At 39.7% G+C, this 22,753-nt stretch overlaps 1 non-coding gene across 1 annotated transcript; it reads right to left on the bottom strand.

Annotated features, from left to right (window-relative positions):
• Positions 1-18,478: 18,478 nt before the first annotated feature.
• On the bottom strand, positions 18,479-18,669 carry LOC116631188. Its single transcript, XR_004299129.1, has one exon. It is a non-coding gene; the product is annotated as a U2 spliceosomal RNA (small nuclear RNA).
• Positions 18,670-22,753: the final 4,084 nt, after the last annotated feature.

Genomic DNA, 22,753 nt, shown 5'->3' on the forward strand with positions numbered 1-22,753 from the left:
GTTAGGATATTGAGGGAGACACTGCAGCAAAATGGAGCCCCTGAATGCTCTGAGGATGGGAGGATCCTGAGATGACAGAGACTCAGGGGCACTGGTGAGCCACCTGACACAAGAGAGGCTACCACAAACCAAAAGGAGGGCCAGGGTGAAAATTGGAGTGGCTGACTTGCATTTTTTCTCTTTGACAGAGATCAACTGACCATGAAGTCTATAGCACCAAAATATATGAGCAGATCACCAAAGTGCTTCTTAAATTTGTATAAATGGTAAGTCTCCAGGCTGGTGAAGAGAGATCTAACCTGAGCCACAAGTGTCAGCAATCCCAACACCTCATGGGGGAAGAGCTTCTTAACTAAAGGGGAAGTAGGGTGTCCTTGAGGAGGACTCAATAGAAGCATTCACTGTGAACACTCCCCCTGGCCTTCAAAGGGGACCTGTAGCACTGGGGACTTTTGGTCACATGCTAAAGCTAACTTCCGAATCTTAGCTACCCAGAGCACCACTGGAGTTCACCTGTTAGTTGGGGCTTATGTAGGTCTTCCAATAAATACAGATAAATTCTGAATAAAAAGAATATCACAGTAGTCCTGTTGGAACTCCCAAAATATCATGGGCATAATAACCCAAGTAATAATGCAATAACATGGTTATTTCCCTATATCCTGGGTGTACCATTACCAACTCATCAGCTGACAGAATCCCCTTCCTGGCTCCTTGATTTGGGGAACCAAAGAAGTGGTGAATCTCAAGTCAATAAAACTTGAGAAACATTTTTAAAAGCCTGTTTTACTTCCCTGGAATGAAATTCATAAATATAACCAATCTACACACACAGTTTTAAACAGAACAACAGAATGGCCTACCTATAATATGAAGAATAAATAAAAGGAAATTAATTTATAATTATGCAATTTCATGATTACATTAGAAGTCATAATGAATTAGTCAGATGCTTGCCCCATACATAGAATCCCTGTGAATATTACAGCTGCCAATGAAGACTGACATATGTGTGTCATGTTGGTAACTCAAGGGACAGAAGCAGTATTGCCATTGTTGTGATTTTGAAAAATTGTGTGCAAGCCTTAAAAAGTTCCAAAGAAAGAAAGTAAAATCAACTTTCAATTTATACTCCTGGAAAATTCAAAGAGTATCAAAATTGTCCAAACATAATTAGTATTTTTGTGAAGGATGTAATTAGTTTAGGCTATAGAATATCTGGAGTATCATTTGCAATTTGTGCAGGAGTAGGACAATCCTCTCTTGTGGATGTCTGCCTTGCACATTGCAGGGTGACTAACATTCCTGGCCCTGGTCCACTAAATCTGGTAGCACTGATCAATCACTTCAGCAATCAAAAATGCACCCACAAATTTTCAAAATGTCCCTCAAGGTGGTACCAAGGTTGAAAACAAATGTAGAAAGTGCCAGTAGAGGGGCGCCTGGGTGGCTCAGTTGTTAAGCGTCTGCCTTCAGCTCAGGTCATGATCCCAGGGTCCTGGGATCGAACCCCGCATCGGGCTCCTTGCTCCGCGGGAAGCCTGCTTCTCCCTCTCCCACTCCCCCTGCTTGTGTTCCCTCTCTCACTGTGTCTCTTTCTGTCAAAATAAGTAAATAAAAAATCTTTAAAAAAAAAAAAAAGAAAGAAAGTGCCAGCAGAACAGGAAGGGCTACCTGGAAGCTCCTGGCACCCTCCCTCTCTGCCCAAATAGTAAATCTCTGGGATGAGTGTCTTCCTCCAAACCAGAAAAATGCAGACGAGGTGATTCCCATGAGAATATAAGCTACATGATGGCAGGAACCTTTAACTCTTTTGTTTGCTTAGCAATCTCAGAGGTTAGAATAGACCTGGCACTCGGGGTGATAGACATTGGGGAGGGTATGTGCTATGGCGAGCGCTGTGAATTGTGTAAGACTGTTGAATCACAGATCTGTACCTCTGAAACAAATAATACAGTATATGTTAAAAAAAAAAGGAAGAAGAAGAAGATAGCAGGAGGGGAAGAATGAAGGGGGGAAATCGGAGGGAGAGACGAACCATGAGAGACTATGGACACTGAGAAACAAACTGAGGGCTCTAGAGGGGAAGGGGGTGGGGGGATGGGTTAGCCTGGTGATGGGTATTAAAGAGGGCACGTTCTGCATGGAGCACTGGGTGTTATACGCAAACAATGAATCATGGAACACTACATCAAAAACTAATGATGTAATGTATGGTGATTAACATAACATAATAAAAAAAAAAAAGGAAGAAAAAAAAAAGAATAGACCTGGCACTCATTAGGTACTTAATACATATTTGTGGAACAAATACATGGAAAATTCCATTTAACTTTCAGTTTAGCCTGTGCAGAAGACATGAGGGTCTTAGAGAATTTAAGGTAGTGACGACATGCTCACTTCATCAGTTGGTTGCTCTACGTGAAGGTGCTGTTCCATATGTGCTGCCCTTCCTGAAGCAAATAAACACAGATTTGGGTATCTAATATGTAGCTTTTAATTTTTAAAAAGTGTCTTTCTCTCTATATATCACTAAAAGCAGAAAAGTCCAGAGCAGTTTGCTATAATCTGGCAAGGAACATAGTATATTTTTACTATCCATCCCACCTCAGATTCTTATGAAATCTCTAGCTCCATGCCACAGTTTGGTACAAAACAAACTTTTGAACATCACATCCCTACACGAGACATCATATTTGTCCCTTGTATGGATGATATCTTGATATGATTTGGAAATCAAGGTAGAAGTTATCCTAGAAACCTTGGGAAGATACCTACATATCACAAAGTGGCATATAAATCCCTTAAAAATATAGAAACCTGATTGTTTAAGGAATTTTATAGAGGACAATATCAGAATATTCTCTCCAAGGTTACTATGCTATGCAGGGAGCCCCCTACCACAAAGATTGGCACAATGCTTCTTGGGCCTCTTTGTGTATTGGAGGCAATTTTGAAAGATGGTATAGTCAGAAGCGAAAGCCCCACAACCACGATCATAAGTGTCCTGAGCAGCATGATCTTGGCTACATCTCATCTCCCTTGATTCTCCAGTCTGCCCATTAGTTCCGTAAGTCACCTAATACCCTTTCAATATAATTCTTTTCTGTTTCCATTAGCCAGAGTTGATTTTTTTTTTTTTTTACATTTGCATGCAAGAACCCCTCACTGCGTTTGGGTTTATTCAAGAATCCAAATTGGAGAACAGAAAAAATTATAGTTACAATAAGTTCACAAGCATACAGTGAATATTTATATAGTGTTAAGTAAAAATAGCAGGACACAAAATGTTATTAAATAAGTGCAATAAATATAAAAACTGTGCATAAAACATTGGAAGAAAAAATGTTGAATGGTTTTCTCTGATAATGGGAAAATGGATGCTTTTTCTTTTTCCCTCTATTTCCAATTTTCCATAATGAATACCTAATTCATTTATAATAGAAAATGCTTATCTTGTAAAAATCAGATTAGCAGGAAGATAATAAAATTTGAAAAGACTTCATATATTAGAAACTATTAATGTTTTTGTGTGCTAAGTTAGAATAAAATCGTTTCTAATAAAAAAAAGATCTGTTGGGATAAATGAATCAATGCAGAAAAGTTTTTTAAGCTCATTAAAAGTCACATGCAGCATCCCTCTCTGGAGCTGCATTTATTACTGTCCCTGCTTAGCTCATGGGAATCACCAAACAGCACTATGAAAAAGGAGGCCCAAGGGGTACCTTTGGAGGAGAGACTAGAGCCTAGAATCTTGGTGTGTTTGTTTCCCATTGCTGCTGTAACAAAGTATCACGAACTTAGTGCTTAACACAACACAAATTTATTATCTTGCAGTTCTGAATGAAGGTCAGTAGTCTAAAACAGATGTTGGCCAGGCTGTGCTCATTCTGGAGGCCCTGGGGGAGAATCTCCTTCCTTGTTTTTTTCCAGCTTCTACAGCCTACCTCATTCCTTGGTTCATCACCCCTTCCAATCACTCAGACCTCTGCTTCCATCATCACACCTTCTCTGACTGACCCTCCTGCCTCTCTCTTTTAAGGACCTTTGTAATTTACATTAGGCCAATCCAGATGATCCAGGATAATCTACCCATCTCAAAATCCTTGGCTTAATCTTATCTGCAAAGCTCCTTTGGCTATGTAACATGTTCACAGGTTTCAGGAATTAGGATGTGAACATCTTTTGGGAGGGAGGGCATGATTGTGTCTACCATTCTTGAGCTTTCAAAATCTCAGCTATCAAATAGGACTCATTGACTTTCTGGAATGGGAGAGGGGGTATGAATCAATCTTTTCAGGGCAGTTTTCTTCACTGCATTCCCCAGGGCCTGAGTACTAGTCATGGCATGTTAGGGGCTGCTAAATGAACTGAAGTGACCTCCCCCATCCCTCAAACAAGGTGTCATAACATAGCACTTAAAAAAAAAATCGTTGCTGGGTTTTTTTAAAGTTTGAAGAATGTTCCTTTAAAATATTCAGGCAGGGGTGCCTGGGTGGCTCAGTCGTTGGGCGTCTGCCTTTGGCTCAGGTCATGATCCTGGAGTCCTGGGATTGAGCCCCGCATCGGTCTCCCTGCTTGGTGGGAAGCCTGCTTCTCCCTCTCTCACTCCCCCTGCTTGTATTCCCTCTCTCACTGTCTCTCTCTGTCAAATAAATAAATTAAATTAAAAATAAATAAAATAAATAAAATAAAAAATAAAATATTCGGGCAGGCTGGCAATTCTTGGGTTTTTTTGTTGTGGTTTCTTTCTATTGGACTAGTCTATTTTCCTCACAATATCCACCAGAAAAGAGTATTACACGTTTATGTGGTGACCTCTCCCAATAAAACATTTTATATCTACCTATGAGAGAAGCAAAAATAGAAGACATGAGTCATAATGCAATTAACCAGACATCTCGGGGAAAGGAAATAAAAGAAGAAGAAAGCGATAACTAAACTCTCTTCTGGGATCGCTCTAGCCTAATAGCAGCAACAGTTATATCAGAACAACTGAAGAATCACCTTTTCACAATTATTTTTACAGTATTTTGCCAGTTTAGCTGCACTGGGGAGAAATGTTATAAGTCTCATATGTTGCAACAAGTGATTTCAAGAATTACATTTATATAGCACTTCACGCATAAGAATGCTTTCACATACATTATTTAATGTTATTTACTGTGTACATTATTTAGTGTATTTAATAGAATAAATGTTCACTTTTAGTAATATCTTTTCTCTATTAACATTTTTGCCTGGCATCAGGGTGGTATGATGGTAATCACTGTAACTACCAGCTTCCCTCCCTACCACCCCCCCCCCATTAAAGCCCTGATCTGTGGCAATTTCAAATTTCCATATGGGAACACTCCCACCATAGCTGATGACAAGTTACCAGTGCATCCCTGAACAAGAAGTTAGGAAGAGATGTGCACAATCAACTCTTGAAAGCAGATTGAATTGGGCTCCAGGATATCTCTTCTATTTAGCATTCGAGCTTCCTGCTAATGGACTCGTATCCTAGTAGGCTTAACTAAAGGGAAAATAATTCACCTTTAAGGAAACATCCAAGTGATACTATGAAGCCCAAACCAGCTCTCACAGGATTTAGAGCATGCGGTTGTGCCGTACTCTGCCCACTTGCCCCTTGCTGATTCAGTGGCCTCTTCTGGCTGCAGTGGGCCTTAACCTTCAATGGATAATACTTACTATTCTTCTGTGGAATACAGCCCTCAAGCTACTGAGTCAGCTTGCTTCACCCTCAGAGTATTTAGCTCATGGAGTACAGGATTAGAAAAGCCCAGTTTTCTTGCCTCAAGTATTTCCCTGTGGGGTAGACCAAAGTCAGTCTCCTCTGGATCTTAGCATGGAATCACACCCTTGGTTCCATCACTCCTTTGTGTTTGTCCAGGGGTCATTTCTTTAGCAAATCACTCCTATGCTAATCCTCATCTTGGGGGTCTGCTGCTGGGGGGCACCTAACCTAAGACATGTATGGGGATGATCACACCAGGCCTTTGCCTCTAATTTGACCTTGCTTCAACCTCACCCTCTGGATGCTTTTAACTATTCTCCTGATAATTGGTGTAGAATTCATCTAGAATTTCTGGTCAGTTATGAGAACTCAATGTAAATACAACATAGAATATTTAGTGGATATTTAGGGGGTGGAGTATGGTATCAAATTCTGGGGAAATGTGCATATTAAACTGTTTAATTAAAATACCAGAAATATGAGAGGTTCTTACATATATTTTCTGAAGCTTCTAGCTCCAAGCTGCCCCCAACATAAATTAGGACTATTTAATCATACTACCCACTTCCTGATTACATCCAGTCATGTGAGGAGTATTTCAGAAGATGCACAGTGAGAAAGTCATGCCATAACATGGGGGATTCTGTTATTAACATAAGCTAACTAGATCTTTTCTGGCTGGGGGAAGAAAAAGATCTCTCTGCTCTCAGCAGAAAAGATTTAATTTGTCTTCGGAAACACATACTGTAACTAAATGGAAAGGTCTGTCGCTCCTGTAAAGATGATGCCAAGTGCACAATCTGTAATGAGAAACCTCCACAATTTGCCCGTAACAAAGCAAAGGGAAGGCACAGCTTCTGACTTCTAGAAACTTGCTTTGGCTCCACACACACAAAAAGAACCCAGAGGAATGCTTGTGTTTCCAGACTAAAATAAAAATCCTACTACCAGGAAATTTTAAAAAGAAGTTCTCTGCAATGAGCAGTGAGAACTCCTCTTGGTGTAAAAAGCACATGCCTGTTGGTGCATATACCTGGCTGAGGTAATACGAATGAAATTGGGTCCTTACTCCATGTGAATCATAACACTGAAGCAGGATAAAATGCACAGTTTGGTGGGAAAATGGGAAGATGCAAAAAGACCCCATTAGAGCCTCATCTGTTAGCATTCCCTTGTCCTCTGGAAGAGAGAAGGTTAAATTCTCATACAGCTTCTACAGAATACTTACAAATGCAGTCAGAAAATAAAGCAGATGCTGGCAGCAAGGATAAAAATATGAACAAATGGGAACTATTACAGAACTTTCTAATCTGCATCCACACATGAACTATTACTTCAATTACTGAAAAAAGTGCAGTCCAAACAACTTCTCAGGCCATGCATTCTCAGGCACCTTGCAAATCACTATCCAAAGATAGCACATAGGAAGTTAAATCTTGAGAGATTCTTTTTTATTTTACTGATTTTATCCCACCACCTAATTATAAAATTTTCCAGTTTAAGGGGAAAAAAGGTTTCAAAAGAAAAAAATAGATTTTTAAAGTGTTACAGATTGGAAATAGGATAGCAGAGTAAAGAATAAAAATTATTAAAAGAACTTTAATATTATGCTAACTCTGTACACAATGGTGCTGAGGAAAAGAATTGCAGAAGCCTGTGTAGGTCATAAAAATTAATTAGAGACTTATTTACATAAGACATTACCTATCTAGGCAGATATGACAAAGAGATTGTTATGGAGTAGTGTGTGTGTGTGTGTGTGTGTGTGTGTGTGTGTGTGTGTGTTCACTCATTGCTCAGAGAGACAGAAGTCCAGGGATGAAATATATGCACAGCACACACATATTGGCTTGCAACATGCTATGGTGCATACTTTTTTACTGTCAAGGAAATGCAGCTTTACTCAATTCAGTGCCATTAAGGTAGGAAGTAGGTTTCTACATCTAGTAAGAAAAAAGAGAGAGAGAAATGAAACATTTGAAGAGAAGAAAGTATAGTCATATGACAAGACCAATCAGCTTCAGAAGCAATGTGCCTTACCCAAAACAAAATAGATTATTTCTTCTCTTGTATAAACCCTTAAAGGAGCCTTATGACTGTTTCTCTCAAGCCAATTGTTTATCATCTTCCCCACAGAGGTGTATGGGTGGCAAGTGAATTGCAATTGCCTATTCTTCCCACTCACTGCATCAGTATTGCCACCAACCTTCACCTTTCAAGTCCTACAGTTGTTCAAGTTAAAATCCACTTAATAGCTACCACGGTTCTCTCTGATGGGCATGTGGATAAGTGACAAGAAGGGTGAGAGGCATGTAGGGAAAAACTACAAGCCAAATAGGAAAGCCTGGGTGAAACTGCCTCATAAAGACATAATCTTTGACAGGTGACTGAGTTCAGAGCCTCTCCTAGCCCTGTCTTCCTTTGTACCACACAACGGCACCTTAAGCATGGCACTGAGGCTCCATCCACTGGCAGAGAGAAAGATGTATGTGGGCAAAATGAGCAGGAGTATTGGTTTTGAACTGCAGGTGACAGGCTGCTGACAGACTGTAGCCTGACACAAGGCTGGCAAAACCCAAAGCGAGGGAACTGATAATGAGACACTGTTTACACCCATAAATGAGCACCAAGTAAAGAGACATGAAGGAAAGGTCATTAGGTGGAATGCATAACTGACAGAGCCCAAGGAGGTAAAAGTCACCCGCCCTGAGAGGCATCTGCTCAAGGCCAGTAGCAGCGTTGAGCTGGAAAGTGGGGATGTCCCGTACAGCCTGGCTCCTCACAGCTGTGGCCCAAAGGCAGGTGGTTTCAGGACTCCCCAGCCCACTGCCACAGGGGACTAACCTTGACACATGCAGACCTCCAGAGTCCTGGGTAAGGGCTCAGCACCGTTCCTGGGAGTTATTTAATTTTACTGAGAGCCCACAGTGGGTGGGGATTAGCGTTCTGACAATCCTCGGTATTGGGGATTAAGCTGCAGTTGACACTTCCTGACAGGATGTTAGGAACAGGGAACCTGGGTGTGCTCAGGACTCCCAAGAAACTCGGCAGGCCACAGTTTCAGGAGGCTAGGTAACAGCTAGAGGAAACTCACCAAAGAGGAAAACTGATATGACTCACAGGTCTGTTTGAGGTTATTTTAACGTAGGTTATGAAAGGAAGAACCCCCACAACCTGAGGCCCTCCTTGAAGACAAACATCTGAGAGGAAGTGTTCACAGTGCAATGCCCAAACATCTGTGGGCATCTGGACTAGAAAATCAAGCATCCTCTACTTCATGTCACGCTGTCTCTACATGCTGTTCCACTTGGGTAAGTCAGTCACTTTGCATCTATGGGGGAGTGTCATGTCAAACAGGCCTCCCAACTTTCTCTCTGTGTGTCAATTCTTGATAGACATCAAAGCCAACATGATTATAAACAGCCTGACAGCTCTATTAAGACAAAGGAAACAATTCGTAACTGCTTCAAAGTATTGAGAACAACTCAATTTGTCAAATCTGTATTTCAGACAACATTGCAGAAAACAAAATTAAAAAAAAACATATAATGAGACTATTAGGTATTAGTATATATGGAATAAAGCCCATGTTTTTAAAAGTCCTTTAAAAACTCCTTCTCTAATGCACTCTGAGTCAATTCCACAAAGTTGGCCTGTTACACTTTATTCTTTCAAATACCACTACTCTCATAAAGGCTTCTACTGAAGACCTGCATGGATTGTTAAGAACTGTCACCATAAAAATATCATCTCGTGGTCTTTGATATTTTCTAAAGTAAAAGAGCAATTAGAATGTAACTCTGGCTTGAGTTTAGTTGGATTCCAATCCAATTAGCTTTATAAATTAATAACTCTTTGTATTTTAACAGTAGGTGACGTTGTTTAATTAGTTTATTGTTTCCAAACTTAGTTCAGAATTTCACATTCTGATGAGTTACAGAGTTTTAACTGAGTGGATGAACATTCATCTAGAAAACTGTGCTCAAACTTCTGCTGGAACACTGTGGTAACATTAAGATTCCCAGGTGTAACAAAATTACAATATTCTATTTCCAGAACTCATAGTATTTACTTTATGGCAGGAGTTACAAATAAGCTGCCTATGGTACTCTGGGCCTGCAAACACCTTTTCTTTTCTTTTCTTTTCCTTTCTTTCTTTCCTTCTCCCTGTCTTTCTTTCTTTCTTCCGCAGGACATGGCCTACATGCTCTTTCCTTCTTCTCCATTCTTACGAAGTCTGTGCCACTCACTTGCTTTAACCACCTGGCCCCTGTGGGCAGGCACTCGTGTCTGCCCACTACCTAGCCACATACAGGGCCACGCAATGTTTGTCTGACCTTAAGGCTGTATCTTTCTTAGAATTTTCCACATCTCTGCCGTAGAGATTCTGCACCTGGGTTCTGTAGTAACTTTCTCCCCTTTTTTCACCAAGCACATTGGAAATAAAATCAATTCACCAAATATTAGATTATAAAGGGAATTAAGACCAACATCAGCAAATGCTTTAGTGCTAACAGGTATCAAAATGGCCAACACTGCCTATGATTTGGCCTAAAGATTTAAGGATAGAGAGTGTTATCAAAAGGAAAAGGAGAAAAATGTGACATCCAGGGAAGAAGGGAAAAAATACCTGAGTGAGGAGAAAGAGAGAAGCAAACACAAGGAGAGAAAGACACTGTCCTTCTGGTAGAGAGACACCTCCAGTGCCACCTAAAACTCCCTCAGGGACAGCTCAGGGGCTCCAGTGACACCAGTTACCCACCCTGGATTAAAGCAACATATTAGAATAAAAACAGATAGGGAGGAAGAGGAAGAGAGACAGGATTTTATCTGCTAGGTAACAATGTTATGCAATCAGTTGGAAAATGAGTAGAGATATCCCATTTGTTCCAAACAAATCCATTAAAGAAAAGTAGCTCTCCTGAAATGTGTCTACTTCTCTCAAGGTTTTGCTGGTTTGAGTGCTTAAGTAAGCCTACCTAATAGTAAGTAATAGACACTAATCTCATCATCTCCTAAACCATCCACTCTGATGACCAAAAAAAAGCTAGTTTCATTATTTCAGCTTATTCCCAATATTTAATAATAGGAGACATTTTGAGGGCACTAACAGGGTTCCTTGTCAAGAACTTCTTTTACATAAGGCTAAAAACATGCCAGGAGTGACACTTGAAATTGATCATCCTTTTAGCCATTCTGTCAGGCTTCCGAAAATTAATGAGTGCGCTGCAGACGGGAAGTGGCTTACCAGAACATCGCACAAATTTGCTGATCCTGACTTGCTGAAATTCTGCTTACCTAATGCAAAGTTAAACACTTCACCTCTCCACAGTATTTACATTCTACCCAAATCTTCTGTTGGGTTTCCTCCATTCAGTGTTGCTCCCTCCTCAGGCAATAACAGTGAAATACAAAAGAGAGCAGGAAAAGTCACTCTCTTCAGCTGATGGAATGACACAATGGATATTTTTCACACTTAAACTACAAAATCACTGTGCTTATGTAAAAATCAGGATTCCAAATGCTGTATGACATGTATTCAACAATACTAACTGAGTGGATATAATGTTTAGATTGCTACTTGAGATGGAGTAAGAAACTTACTTGGCTGACGAAATACCTTGATCAGGAAGGTGTTTCTCCCATGGCAAAGTTTAGCTTCTGCACTCTGTAGGAATGACTTCTGCCATTTTCCGAGTATGAGAAACTCAACTGCAGGAGCTGTGGAAAGACAAAATATTCTCTGTCCTAAAATACTGTAATTTACTGAGTTAAAGGGAGAACATAAGCTCAAAAAAGTTAAGGATAACAGCAAGTGACAACCATTAATAAGGCATCCTCCAACTTATGACAACTGAATAATAAACACTCCACACATATTTCTCACTTTCACTTCCCCCTACAAACCCCAGGCCCCGGGTTAAGCAGATTAAGCCACAAAGCTGTAGTATGCAACACTGCCACCTAGTGGGCCTTTGAGGAAACTAACATAGCCCATATTTATGAAGTTTTTTTCTTCCTTCTCGTTATCTACAAAGCACTTAAAAGGGTCCCAGAGTTATTTTCTGAATATACTTACTAAAGTTATATTATAGGCTTTTTTCCTTAACACTGCTGTCAAAATCATAGGATTTTGTGTTAAGCGCCTGGGCTCTACCACTTAGCTCCACAAATTTGAGAAGTTACTTATACCTCCTTGTGCCTCAGTTTCTACCTCTGTAAAATAGGCAAAATCATAGTATTTACCTTACATGAATATTGTGAAAAGTAAATGAATTAGTATTTGTGAGGGACTTAAAACAGTACCTGGCACATATGAAGCTCTAATATTTTATCTTATTGTCACTATCACAATAATATTTTCTGATGCTCCTTTTTAAATATTTGTACTTAATCCATACTTCGAGATAAATAGTCTTTGTTGCTTGGCCTGGAACCATAACTACCAAATATAATATTGTTGAAATTAGAAAATATGTTTAGATTTTTTTAAATATTCTTAAACTTTTAGAAAGGATCTTGGTTATAAATTAATAACCATCTGTTCACATAAACTTCACAGAGGCTAAGGAACAATTGAGAGATAAGTGAACAGGATTGGCGGTAGATGACATGAGAAAAGAATAATTTCCTGAAGCATTTGTTTGGAGTTTTGTTAAAATTAGAAATACTGAGAAGCAGAGAATAGAAAAAAGGAGGATACATTCCAAGTGATGAAAATAACATGTGCAAAATCTTAGAGGAATGAGAAAATTGAAAGCCTACAATTTAGATAAAGCTTTGCTTAAAAAAAAAAAAAGACACCTTGGCAAATTCAATTTATTTTAATGGCTCTTGAATATAAAAAAAAAAAAGAGCATAAACTCTTTTTCTTACATTCTAGAACATAATACTGCTGTCTTAAAACCCAAACTGTGATCTAGATCCAAAAAAGAAAGTGGAGTGTATTGTCAACATTCTTTTTCCATTATAGCATTTAAAGTGGATGGAAATTGAACATATTAAAAGAGATTTGCCCTCCATTTTTCACACTGCTCTAAACTGAGCATGAGCTGATGCAGGGGATCTGAGCAGTGGGGGTGGGTAGCAAGAGGCGTGTGCATTCATGACAGCAATCAGAATCAGATGCTTAATTTATGGACTCATAGCACATAAAAGATAAAAAAACTCAAGCATTTACTGTAGCTGCTGCTGATTACTGACTATTCATTAAAAAGGTATTTGGCTCGTGCCAATGTAACCCCAATGTTCTTTGTAAAGAAAAATTCTATCGTGCAGTTTTCCTGTAAATTATGTAGGTCCCTGTTCATTCTTCTTCAAAAACCCATGCCCTGCTTCATAATAAAGAGCTGTTTAAAGGTTCTTACAGCCTAGGGATTGTGGTTAAAATACTGAAATCACACAATTAAAGGGAAGAAAAAACTAAATTAAGCCTTCAAAAAGAGACACTGCCCAAGTTAATGCTTTCCTTGTACCCAAGTGAAACTCACTCTGACAAGCAGGGCTCAAACGTGCTCTGGTAATTGCTTCTTTCCCCAGCACAGCTGAGTAATTGCCCTGCAACTTTGCCCTCCCAGCACACACACACAGAGCTATCATGATGTGATCCCAAAATGACACCTAGACCCAAAGAGCAATGTCTTATAAATCCTGCATTCAAGTAGAATGGGAAATATTACCAAGAGAACTCAGTTTTCAGTCTAGCAGCATCTTTGGCTTTCATCCAGAAAGGAAAGAAACACATCCAGAATACCATCACAACTTATGCCCTATCTTCTCTCTCTAAACACCAGTCCCCACAGCCAAACACAATCGATCCAGATGTTTTGGCTGCTCAGTGTCTACTCCAATTGCAAGAGCTGGAGAATATAAGAAATGTCCTTCTGGTTCAGACAAATAGCTTATATCATCAGGTCATCTGTGAGAAGATATGTTCATCCTCCCTGATACCAATCTCAAAAGAGGGAAGGTTGACTCTGAAACACCCCTAGATTTTCTTTCCTTAATAAAGCTAGTATGCATATAATATTGCTCCTTTTCTTCCTAAGTCCTTCTTGACTTCATATGCATTTTCAGCTTGTACCCACCTCTTGAAGTTCCAAAAGTTTATAAAGCCTGCTATGATAAATAATGTCTCATTTGTTTGCCTTAACCTTTTTACTGATGACTGGCACAGTGGTAAGCACACAGAAGATGTCTGGGGGAAAGTGCATACCAACATGAATTGGCTGGATTGGAAATATGCAAGGTCTGACCCCTAAATGTAGATACACCACCTGATTGGTTCCCCTTGACTGGACTCCTCAGGATACCAACCTGAGTTTTTGGCTTTGAGGGGAGACAAGCACATGATATCTGGGTCTCTTGGTTTTTTTAAATATTGATTCCAAAAGAGATGAGACAGGATTTTCGTGATTCCACTGGCTTAGGGATATGGATCTCAATGATAAAGCCGACTGAATTCCTCACAACATGGCATAAAGCCATCTGAAAAATAAATGGGTAGATCTTGCTTCAATCTATTCTAACCTCACTTTCCCAGGAAAAGCAAGTGGATCATAATCTCTGTTTCTTTTGTCCTCAGTAGACATCAAGCCCTCCACATGTCCTGCTGCTCATTATTAAAATTTTCTCCTTACTTTCTATGACCAATCAAGTAATATTTAAACTCAGAGAAGGGATCTGGGATAGGTCATTTATAACTGTGAAGCTTTGGGAGACTGTTTGAGAGATAAATTCTAAGACCATCAAGGGAAAATCACCAGAAATCCCAGACTAAATTATGTCTATACCCAAGCCAAACCATCTGTCACGAACTGAATGCTGAACTGCATGTATATGAGCCAATACTCAGGTTTAAAGTAATCCATGTTATAACAGTTTTCACCCTATGAGAATATCTACTCTACAGACTCACTACTCTCTAAGTAATATCTTAGTTAAGAGAAAAACTCATAATACTACAAGCATGCCTTGGTAACACTGATTTTCCCCCTTCCTGAAATACCCAATCCTATTCAATGGTTAAACAGTAAGGTACCTGCTCCCCCTGGATCAGAAATACAGACGACATTTGACACTAATGTTCGTTTTCCCTCTGCTGCAGTCACAGCTTATCACTCCTATTTGATGGTAGGTAGACCCACTGCTCTGACTTATTCTGTTACTTGTGTGACAAAGGCTGACCCACCAAGGTCAGTGGTTGGATGTCATCCATCATTTTGCCAATACGTCTGCCATGATTGATGGGGATGATATACCTCAGGGTCCCTGACTTCTGTTACTGTCACATTTTTTCCTCTCATCCACACCAGGACTGGAGCTCTCAGGTACTGTGCCACCTCATCTAATGGTCCTCTGATTACAATGGCTCAAGAACTGGCCTGCTTTTACAGAGCAATGGGACACAAGGCAGTGCAGGACTAGTGTTCTTGCTCACTCAAAAAGCGTGCTGACATGTAGGACCAAGGGCGAGAACTCAAACTGAGTTGTAATCCTTTGCTTGAGTGTAAATGTGGGTGATTTTTACCTAAACCCATAGCCCTAATAGATAAACAAATCCCAAACATTAAAGCCTGGATGATGTGAACAAGCCCATTGAAGTCACCTCAAATTTTTAGCAAAGTTAGCAATAGATCAGTGAATTTTATAGCTAAAAAATGAAAAAGGAGTAATCTTGTTTTTGAAGATAACATGCAATCTTACAAAAATGATTAAAATCCTCACCCTAGGTCAATAAACACAATACTCCTGATTTTCAAGCTTCTCCTCCTGGCAAACCTGACAGCTCCAACACAGGCAGAAGCACAGAAGTCGATTATGGGGAAAATGCAACTGGACTGTGTGTACACTTCCCCTTCATCGTCTTCTCCTTTTAATCAATAGCACACCGAGTCTCCAGCTTCTATTGAATTAGGTTTACAAAGCTTTTTTGTTCTCACCTGTCGCTAAGAAAAATCATTCATGGCATCCTGGATCTGAACTAGCGGAGACTGCATGAATCAAAAAGGTAAAAACGTTTCCTCCCTAGGGGGGCTGCCAGCTGTCTCATTGATTCAGCGCTGCTCTTGGCTGATTTGGAGGCTACCCTGGCACCAGTTCCACAGAGCACCGTGTAATAAGGTACCACAATGCAAACTGTTACCAGGGAGAAACAGCACATCTGGTCTGGAACAAAGGCAAAGTCCATTGCTAAGAAGCAGCCTGGCCATCCGCATCCAAGCGTGAATATGCCGGGGCCTGGCACCTGAAAGAGGGGGCCCCTGGAGCCAAATAAGTGAAGACAAAATAAAAACCACAAGGAAAAAGAAATCCTGAGAGAGGAATAACATATCATTTTCTCACCATTTCTGTCTAAATGTAAAATGATAGTCTCAAATGGGATACTCTTTCTAAGAGCTATCTTTTTTTAATTTGACCAAAAACAATGGTAAGAACCGAAATTTTTAAAAGCAGAGATCAGTCTATTTGTGTCTTTATTCTGTGTGTGTGTTGAATGACTGAAAGCTTCCCTTGCTATCCTGCTATTGTAAGCACAGCTAATGACTGGCCTCTGTTCTGTAGAAATATTTTAACTGCCAAGGACCTATTGATGTGGGCAGTGAATCTGAGGGCAGTGAGAAGCAGCAACACACGTGATGCCTCCCATACGCCTTCTATCTATTTTTACCCAAAGGTGCTGCACACCTACACCCGAAACTTCAGAGTCTGACGCTGTCCGGGTGGTTTTACAAGCTAGTGTTGTTTTTGTTTAGGTACTAAATAACAACTTCAGAAAAGGAGAAAAATTTGACTTCCAACTGCTTTAAAATCCAGTTTAAAAAAAAAAAAAAAGAGAGAGAGAATGAGAGAAAGAAAGAAAGAAAGAAAGGAAGGAAGAAAGAAAACCTGCTTACCCTGTTGACAAAGCCCCTGTCAGAGTGAGAGTCATTACACTCTACATAAGGTTTGCGTACTTCATTCCTTTCCAAAGCCATCTGTCTGAATTTAATTCACTGATAATTTTATCAGTCTCCCCATGCTTTGCCTGAAACCTCTCCATTGCATTTTTTATTCTTCACAGATGTTAACTCTTTGAATGACAGTTTCAACGCAGTTAGAATTTTGATGAAAATACACATTCTCTCTGTGAAGGATCTCTCTCATACAGAACTCATTCCAATTGCCCCGCTGCACCAGCAGTTGGGCTTTCCAACAAAAGTTGTGCTTCTCCTGAACAAAACCAATCTAGATGCAAAACTGTATCTAGGACATTGCTAATGAAGCCACCTACAGAGCACCATCCCAGGCACACTCAATACCTATTATTTCAGATGCCTTTTTGGAAACTGGAAATCAGAATACATTTTATAGGGATAATTCCAACCTTCCTTCCTACCTGATTAGGGAATTTAAGACTATCTTTTTAAAATGCAGACCATTAAAATGCCCCATAGAGGGGCACCTGGGTGGCTCAGTCATTTGGCATCTGCCTTCGGCCCAGGTCACGATCCCAGGGTCCTGGGATCGAGCCCCACATCGGGCTCCCTGCTCCGTGAGAAGCCCTTCTCCCTCTCCCATTCCCCCTGCTTGTGTTCCCTCTCTTGCTGTGTCTCTGTCAAATAAATAACTAAAATCTTTAAAAAATAAATAAATAAATACATAAATAAAATGTCCCGTAGATCTATTTCAAAATCAGCTATCTGAAGGAACTGTTTCTTCTAAAAAAAAAAAAAAAGAGAGAGAGAGAGAGAAAGAAAGAACATTTAAATGCACTTTTAGGTTGTACATAAGTAGTTTATCTCAAGTACATTATCTAATCATTCTGAGGATAGTCTATTTTTAGTTTCCAGATTAATTCAAGGAAAAGGTCCTTGTACAGTTGATGTCACATCCTGCTTTTAATTTTGCCCAATAGGCATTTCTAAGCACCTTTGCTCAACAAGGTGTGATGCTGGGCACTGCGGGAGGTGGACAGGAAGGCTCACCAAACAACTACCCCCTAAGAGCTTGTGGCCTAGTGGAGAAGATGAGACACAAAGCACACCATGACTAGTACAAAGTGCTACACAAACAGAAGCAAGAGAGAGACTTCTTTAACCACAAATATGGGTGTAGACTCCATAACAGAGATCAATTTTTACTTGGGCCCTGAAAAGTGGGTAGGATTTTGAGGAGGAGAAATGAGAATGAGAAGGTATCTAGATGCTGGGAACTCAATTCATAAGAGCATGGATGTGGGACAGCATGTTCTGGGAACACAAAGGGTACCAGTTGGACTGGATCAGAGGGTGTGTGAGGGAAGAACCCAGAGAAACAGGTACAGATGTAAAGTGGGGCCATGACTTGGAGATGGACTGCTGCCAAAGGTGTCTGAGCAAGAATAAGACCAAATGTGAACTGCACTTTCAAAAGGCAAAGGCCATCCTCTGCAGGATGAATGAGGAAGAGATATTAAAGACAGGGAAATTTTAGATGTGTTGTCATAAGGAGGGCAAAAGAGGTCCAGGATTAAGGCAAGGGCAGAAGGAACGAAATTCAGGGAATTTGCCCAAACACTCCAACCAAACAGATGGTATAGATATATTCAAATCAAAAGAAAGGTGGGCTGAGCAAAGCAACCTGACTAAAGTGCTTTGCTGATTTGCCTCCTTTTTTTTGTTAACTGTTGGGTGTCCCAGGTGTTGCCACCATTTCCCAAAGGAACCAATACAGCCCCTTCTGGAAGTGTCTTCCTCAAACTTGTGATTTTTAACCCCAAGGGGGTGCACCTTTCCTAGAAGTATCATGACACCATGTTGATGCATGGAGTGTACAGAGCAAGCTCCTATTCCATCTCCCTGCTCCAAAAATCCATTTAGTATATTGTCCTATGATGGAGGATGTGTCAGATATTAAACTGATAAGGACAAATACTATACTTGATCTTAGTCAAAAGGCCGAGAAGGAATGGTGATCATTTTTTGGCTATTAATGATCACTGATACTGCTTTCGGGACAGTTAGAAAGTTCCTGACACCCATTTTGTGTTTATACTCTCTGAGCTTTCACTGGAAGACACCATTCTGAAAGCCTGACACATGGACAAGAGAAAGGCCAAGAAAACAAGGCATTGACTCCTCAGTAGCCCAGGTCTAAGTGGCCTGACAGGAGGAAACGATGGGAGAGCAAGTTAGTGCCTTAATTAAAATAATGTAGATACCAGCCATAGATTAAAATGTCAAAAATAAGAATAAAAATGTATCACTTAAAATTGGGGATGCTGATGATTATTATTGCCCCTCTGAGGGAAAATACCATAGAAGAACTGAAGATCCTGATCTTCTCAGGACATGATTGTGTTAACTTTCACTAATCTCAAGGATAATGTGTGATGCTAAACCAAGTCTCAGCCTAGAAAAACTACATTCATTCATTCATTCATTCATTCATTCATTTAAGATACAAGTGTTGTATTTTATTTTTTTCTCAAGTTCTTATTTAAATCCCAGCTAGTCAACATACAGTGCGATATTAGTTTCAGGCATAGAATTTAGTCATTCATCACTTACATACAACACCCAAGGCTCATCACGAGTGCCCTCCTTATTACCCATCACCTGTTTAACCCGTCCTCCAACCTCACCCCCTATCTCTACCCCTACCCACCTCCCCTCCAGTAACTATCAGTTTGTTCTCTGTAGTTAAGAGTCTGTTTCTTGGTTTGCCCCTCTCTTTTTCTCCCCTATGTTCATTTGTTTTGCTTCTTAAATCCCACATATTAGAAAAACTGCATTTAGAGCAAAGTATATAAATGCTTCCCAACAAGCAACTTAGGGGAGAATCTGGCTTAATGTGGTATGGTAGGACTAGCTAGTCATTCACCAAAACCCAATCTCCTTTTTTCCTGAGGACATAGCCAGACTGTATTTCCTGGACTCATGATGGATTCAATGACTTCTGCCTAACTAAAAGTGATCGCAAATGATGTTCTCCACTTACCAGCCTGAAAAGCTTTCAGCTTGAGCCTCCATATTCTCTTTTTTGTCTTCTGATGAAGTAGAGGAGCAGAGAACTCCAAATTTCCAGGGAATGATGGGGCCACATGAAGGAAGGACTGTGTGAAGCAGACATTTCCAACAACCCATACTGGAATATGTTGGGAATAAGAATACTTTCATAAACTGTTACTGTGTTTAGCCACTGAGATTTTGGGGTTGTTTGGAACATCAATCAGCCTGCTCTGGCTGATAGACATTTAAGGCTTTAGAGTCAGACAAACTTAAGCCTTTGTTTCAGCTCTGTCACTTCAATAGCTCTGAAAACTTGACCAAGTTACTTAACCTCTTAGAGCTTCAGTTCCCTTATAAGTAAAGCACGGAAAATAGAGCTGCTGTGAGCATAAAATAAAATGTATGTAAATCTATTGGCATTGTCCCTGGCAATAGAAAGCATACAATATAAGATAGCTATTATTATCAATGGTAGAGAGAAGAAGACATCATTTGTATGCTCTTATTATCCAGCATTTAAATGGCCTTGGGGAATGGCATAAGAAGGTAGAGCTATCAGAAATGTTCCTCTCTAGTATTTTCTAGAGAAGGCAACTACAATTTTATCTTCATCTGTTATAAAGAATTACTTCTGATTAAAAGAATATCTTGTTAATCTCAAGGAATGATAAGGAAACCTAAGATTTAGAGTTGAGATTCAAATTCCAGTATGAAATATCTACCTCTGGCCATGGTTGAATGACTGGTATGGGAAATATTCTCATTCCAAACTATAAAACTGTACAAAATATATGAGTCAATTGTTGTCAAGCACTGGACAACGAACTATACAGGGCTGTGATCCTTGACAGAAGGGAAACATGTAGGGTGAGCTTCATGTTGACCCCATATTTCTATCTAGGGCACTTACTAAAGTACAGAAAGTGGCAGTCTCATTAGTCAGAGGAGACAAAGTCTGGAATTTAGGGCTGCTTAAGAGACTAGAATTTAAAGAGAAAGGCACTTGAGATGGGAAAGATGCAAAAAGTGGGGTCCCCAGAACTCTGCATGGAGATGCCCCTCACAACCTTGGCCAAGCACTGCACTGTACTTGAGTAGGGTGAAACTCACTGAGTCCATCCAGAGAACAGTTGCTGGGAAGTGATTCCTGAATGAAGATACCAGAGGTTATAAAGTGCTGGGCGACTTTGGAGTTGTAGCCAGTCAGGGTGGAAGAAAGAGACTTCATTTAGTAATTTGGACATTTAGTTAAGACTCCACAAAGGCCACACATTAGAAATAAGGACTATGCCCTAGAATAAGGGATATGCTCTAGGGGGAAAAAACTGTAAAAGATCCTTTCTAACAACATCTAAAACATCTACAATAGGGTTTCTCATCCTCAGCACTATTGAAATATTGAATCAGATTGTTCTTTGTTGTGAGATGCTTTACTTGTGAATTATAAGATATTTAGCAGCATTCCTAATCTCTACCCACTATATGCCATCATCACCCCCAAGTTGTGACAACCAAAAATATCTCTCTATATACATTGCCAAATGGGGATAATTACTCCTGGTTGAGAACCACCACTCTACAAGATCTAAGCGATCACTATGAATTAACTGTCAGCCAGAAAAACTCAAAATTCTGTAAAGGAAACATCATAGTCCATAAATTATGTCTCACCCACAATATCCAATATATCTTTTTAAAAACTGCTACAAATGCAAAAAGGGAAAAAAAAAGTTTGACCTAAAGTGAAAAAAAAGTTAATAAAAATAGTCCCTCAGAATGATGTGGGTGCTGATATTATCAGAGAAGTACTCTTAAAGCACTATTATAAACATGTTCAAAGATTTAAAGGAAATGAGGAATAGGATGAGTGAACACAGACTATCAATAGAGACATTAAAACTGTAAAAAAGAACCAAACAGAAATTCAAGAACTGAAAAATAAAATATATGAAATAAAAAACTCACTGGATGAGCTTAGGAGAAAATTGGACAGTGGAAACAAAGGGATCAGTGAGCTTGAAGCTGGGTCAATAGAAATCACCCTAACTGAAGAATAAAGATAAATATTAATTTTTAAAAATGAACAGCACCTTAGTGTCCTGTGTCAGTAGAAAGATGTTTAATAGGCATACAATTAGAGTATCACAAGAATAGGAGAGAAAGAGATTGGGCATAAAAATATTTGAAGAAATAATAGTTGAAATTTCCCCAAATTTGATGAAAAATATCAATGCACAGATCTGAAAAGCTGAGCAAACCAAAAACAGTATAAGTACAAAGAAGACCATACCTGGGCACATGACAGTAAAACAGCTGAACGCCAAAAATAAAATATTTTAAGAGCAGCCAAAGAGGAAAAATTATTATACATAGGAGAACAATAATAGGGATGACTCTGACTTCTCATTAGAAACAATGGTGGCCAGAAGACAATGAAACAGCATCTTTAAATGCTTAAAAAGGGGACTTTAGCTTCCAGCCAAAAGAGAATAACAAAACAACCTAAAATAAGAAAAGGAGGGAAATGAAATACATGAAACAATGGTTTTCAAAAAACTGGATATCAGTCAACAAAGCACAGTGATCCGAGAGACAGGAAATAAATAAGGTGAGGTTCATGATTGCCCCATTTTCCTGTCTTAAGGGTTTCCCGGCCACTAATAGGGAGGGGGAAACCAGGCAGAGCCCATCAGACTATCTGAGTTGAGGAGATGGAGCTTAGAGCCCAGGGAAAACAAGGCAGATGATGTTTGAAGAAAGACTGGCACAAAGAGAACCTTGGAAGTCTCCAGAGAATCTCCCTCAGGTATTGAGCACAATCATTTGAGGAAACTACCTGGGGCCAGGGAATTAAAGGAATAGTACACCCAGTGGCCTCACAGGACAAAGACCAGTGCCCATTATCACCAGCCAGACTGAAAAACCACATTATTCAGGGAATATTGGATAAAGTACTTGGAAAAGTATTACATTACACATGAGGAATAACTAATTAACTCTAGACTAAATGATGTTCTGGTTACACATAATGAAATTATAAAAG

This window comes from Phoca vitulina, unplaced genomic scaffold (genome assembly GCF_004348235.1).
Source record: "Phoca vitulina isolate PV1807 unplaced genomic scaffold, GSC_HSeal_1.0 scaffold4, whole genome shotgun sequence".
NCBI lineage: Eukaryota > Metazoa > Chordata > Mammalia > Carnivora > Phocidae > Phoca > Phoca vitulina.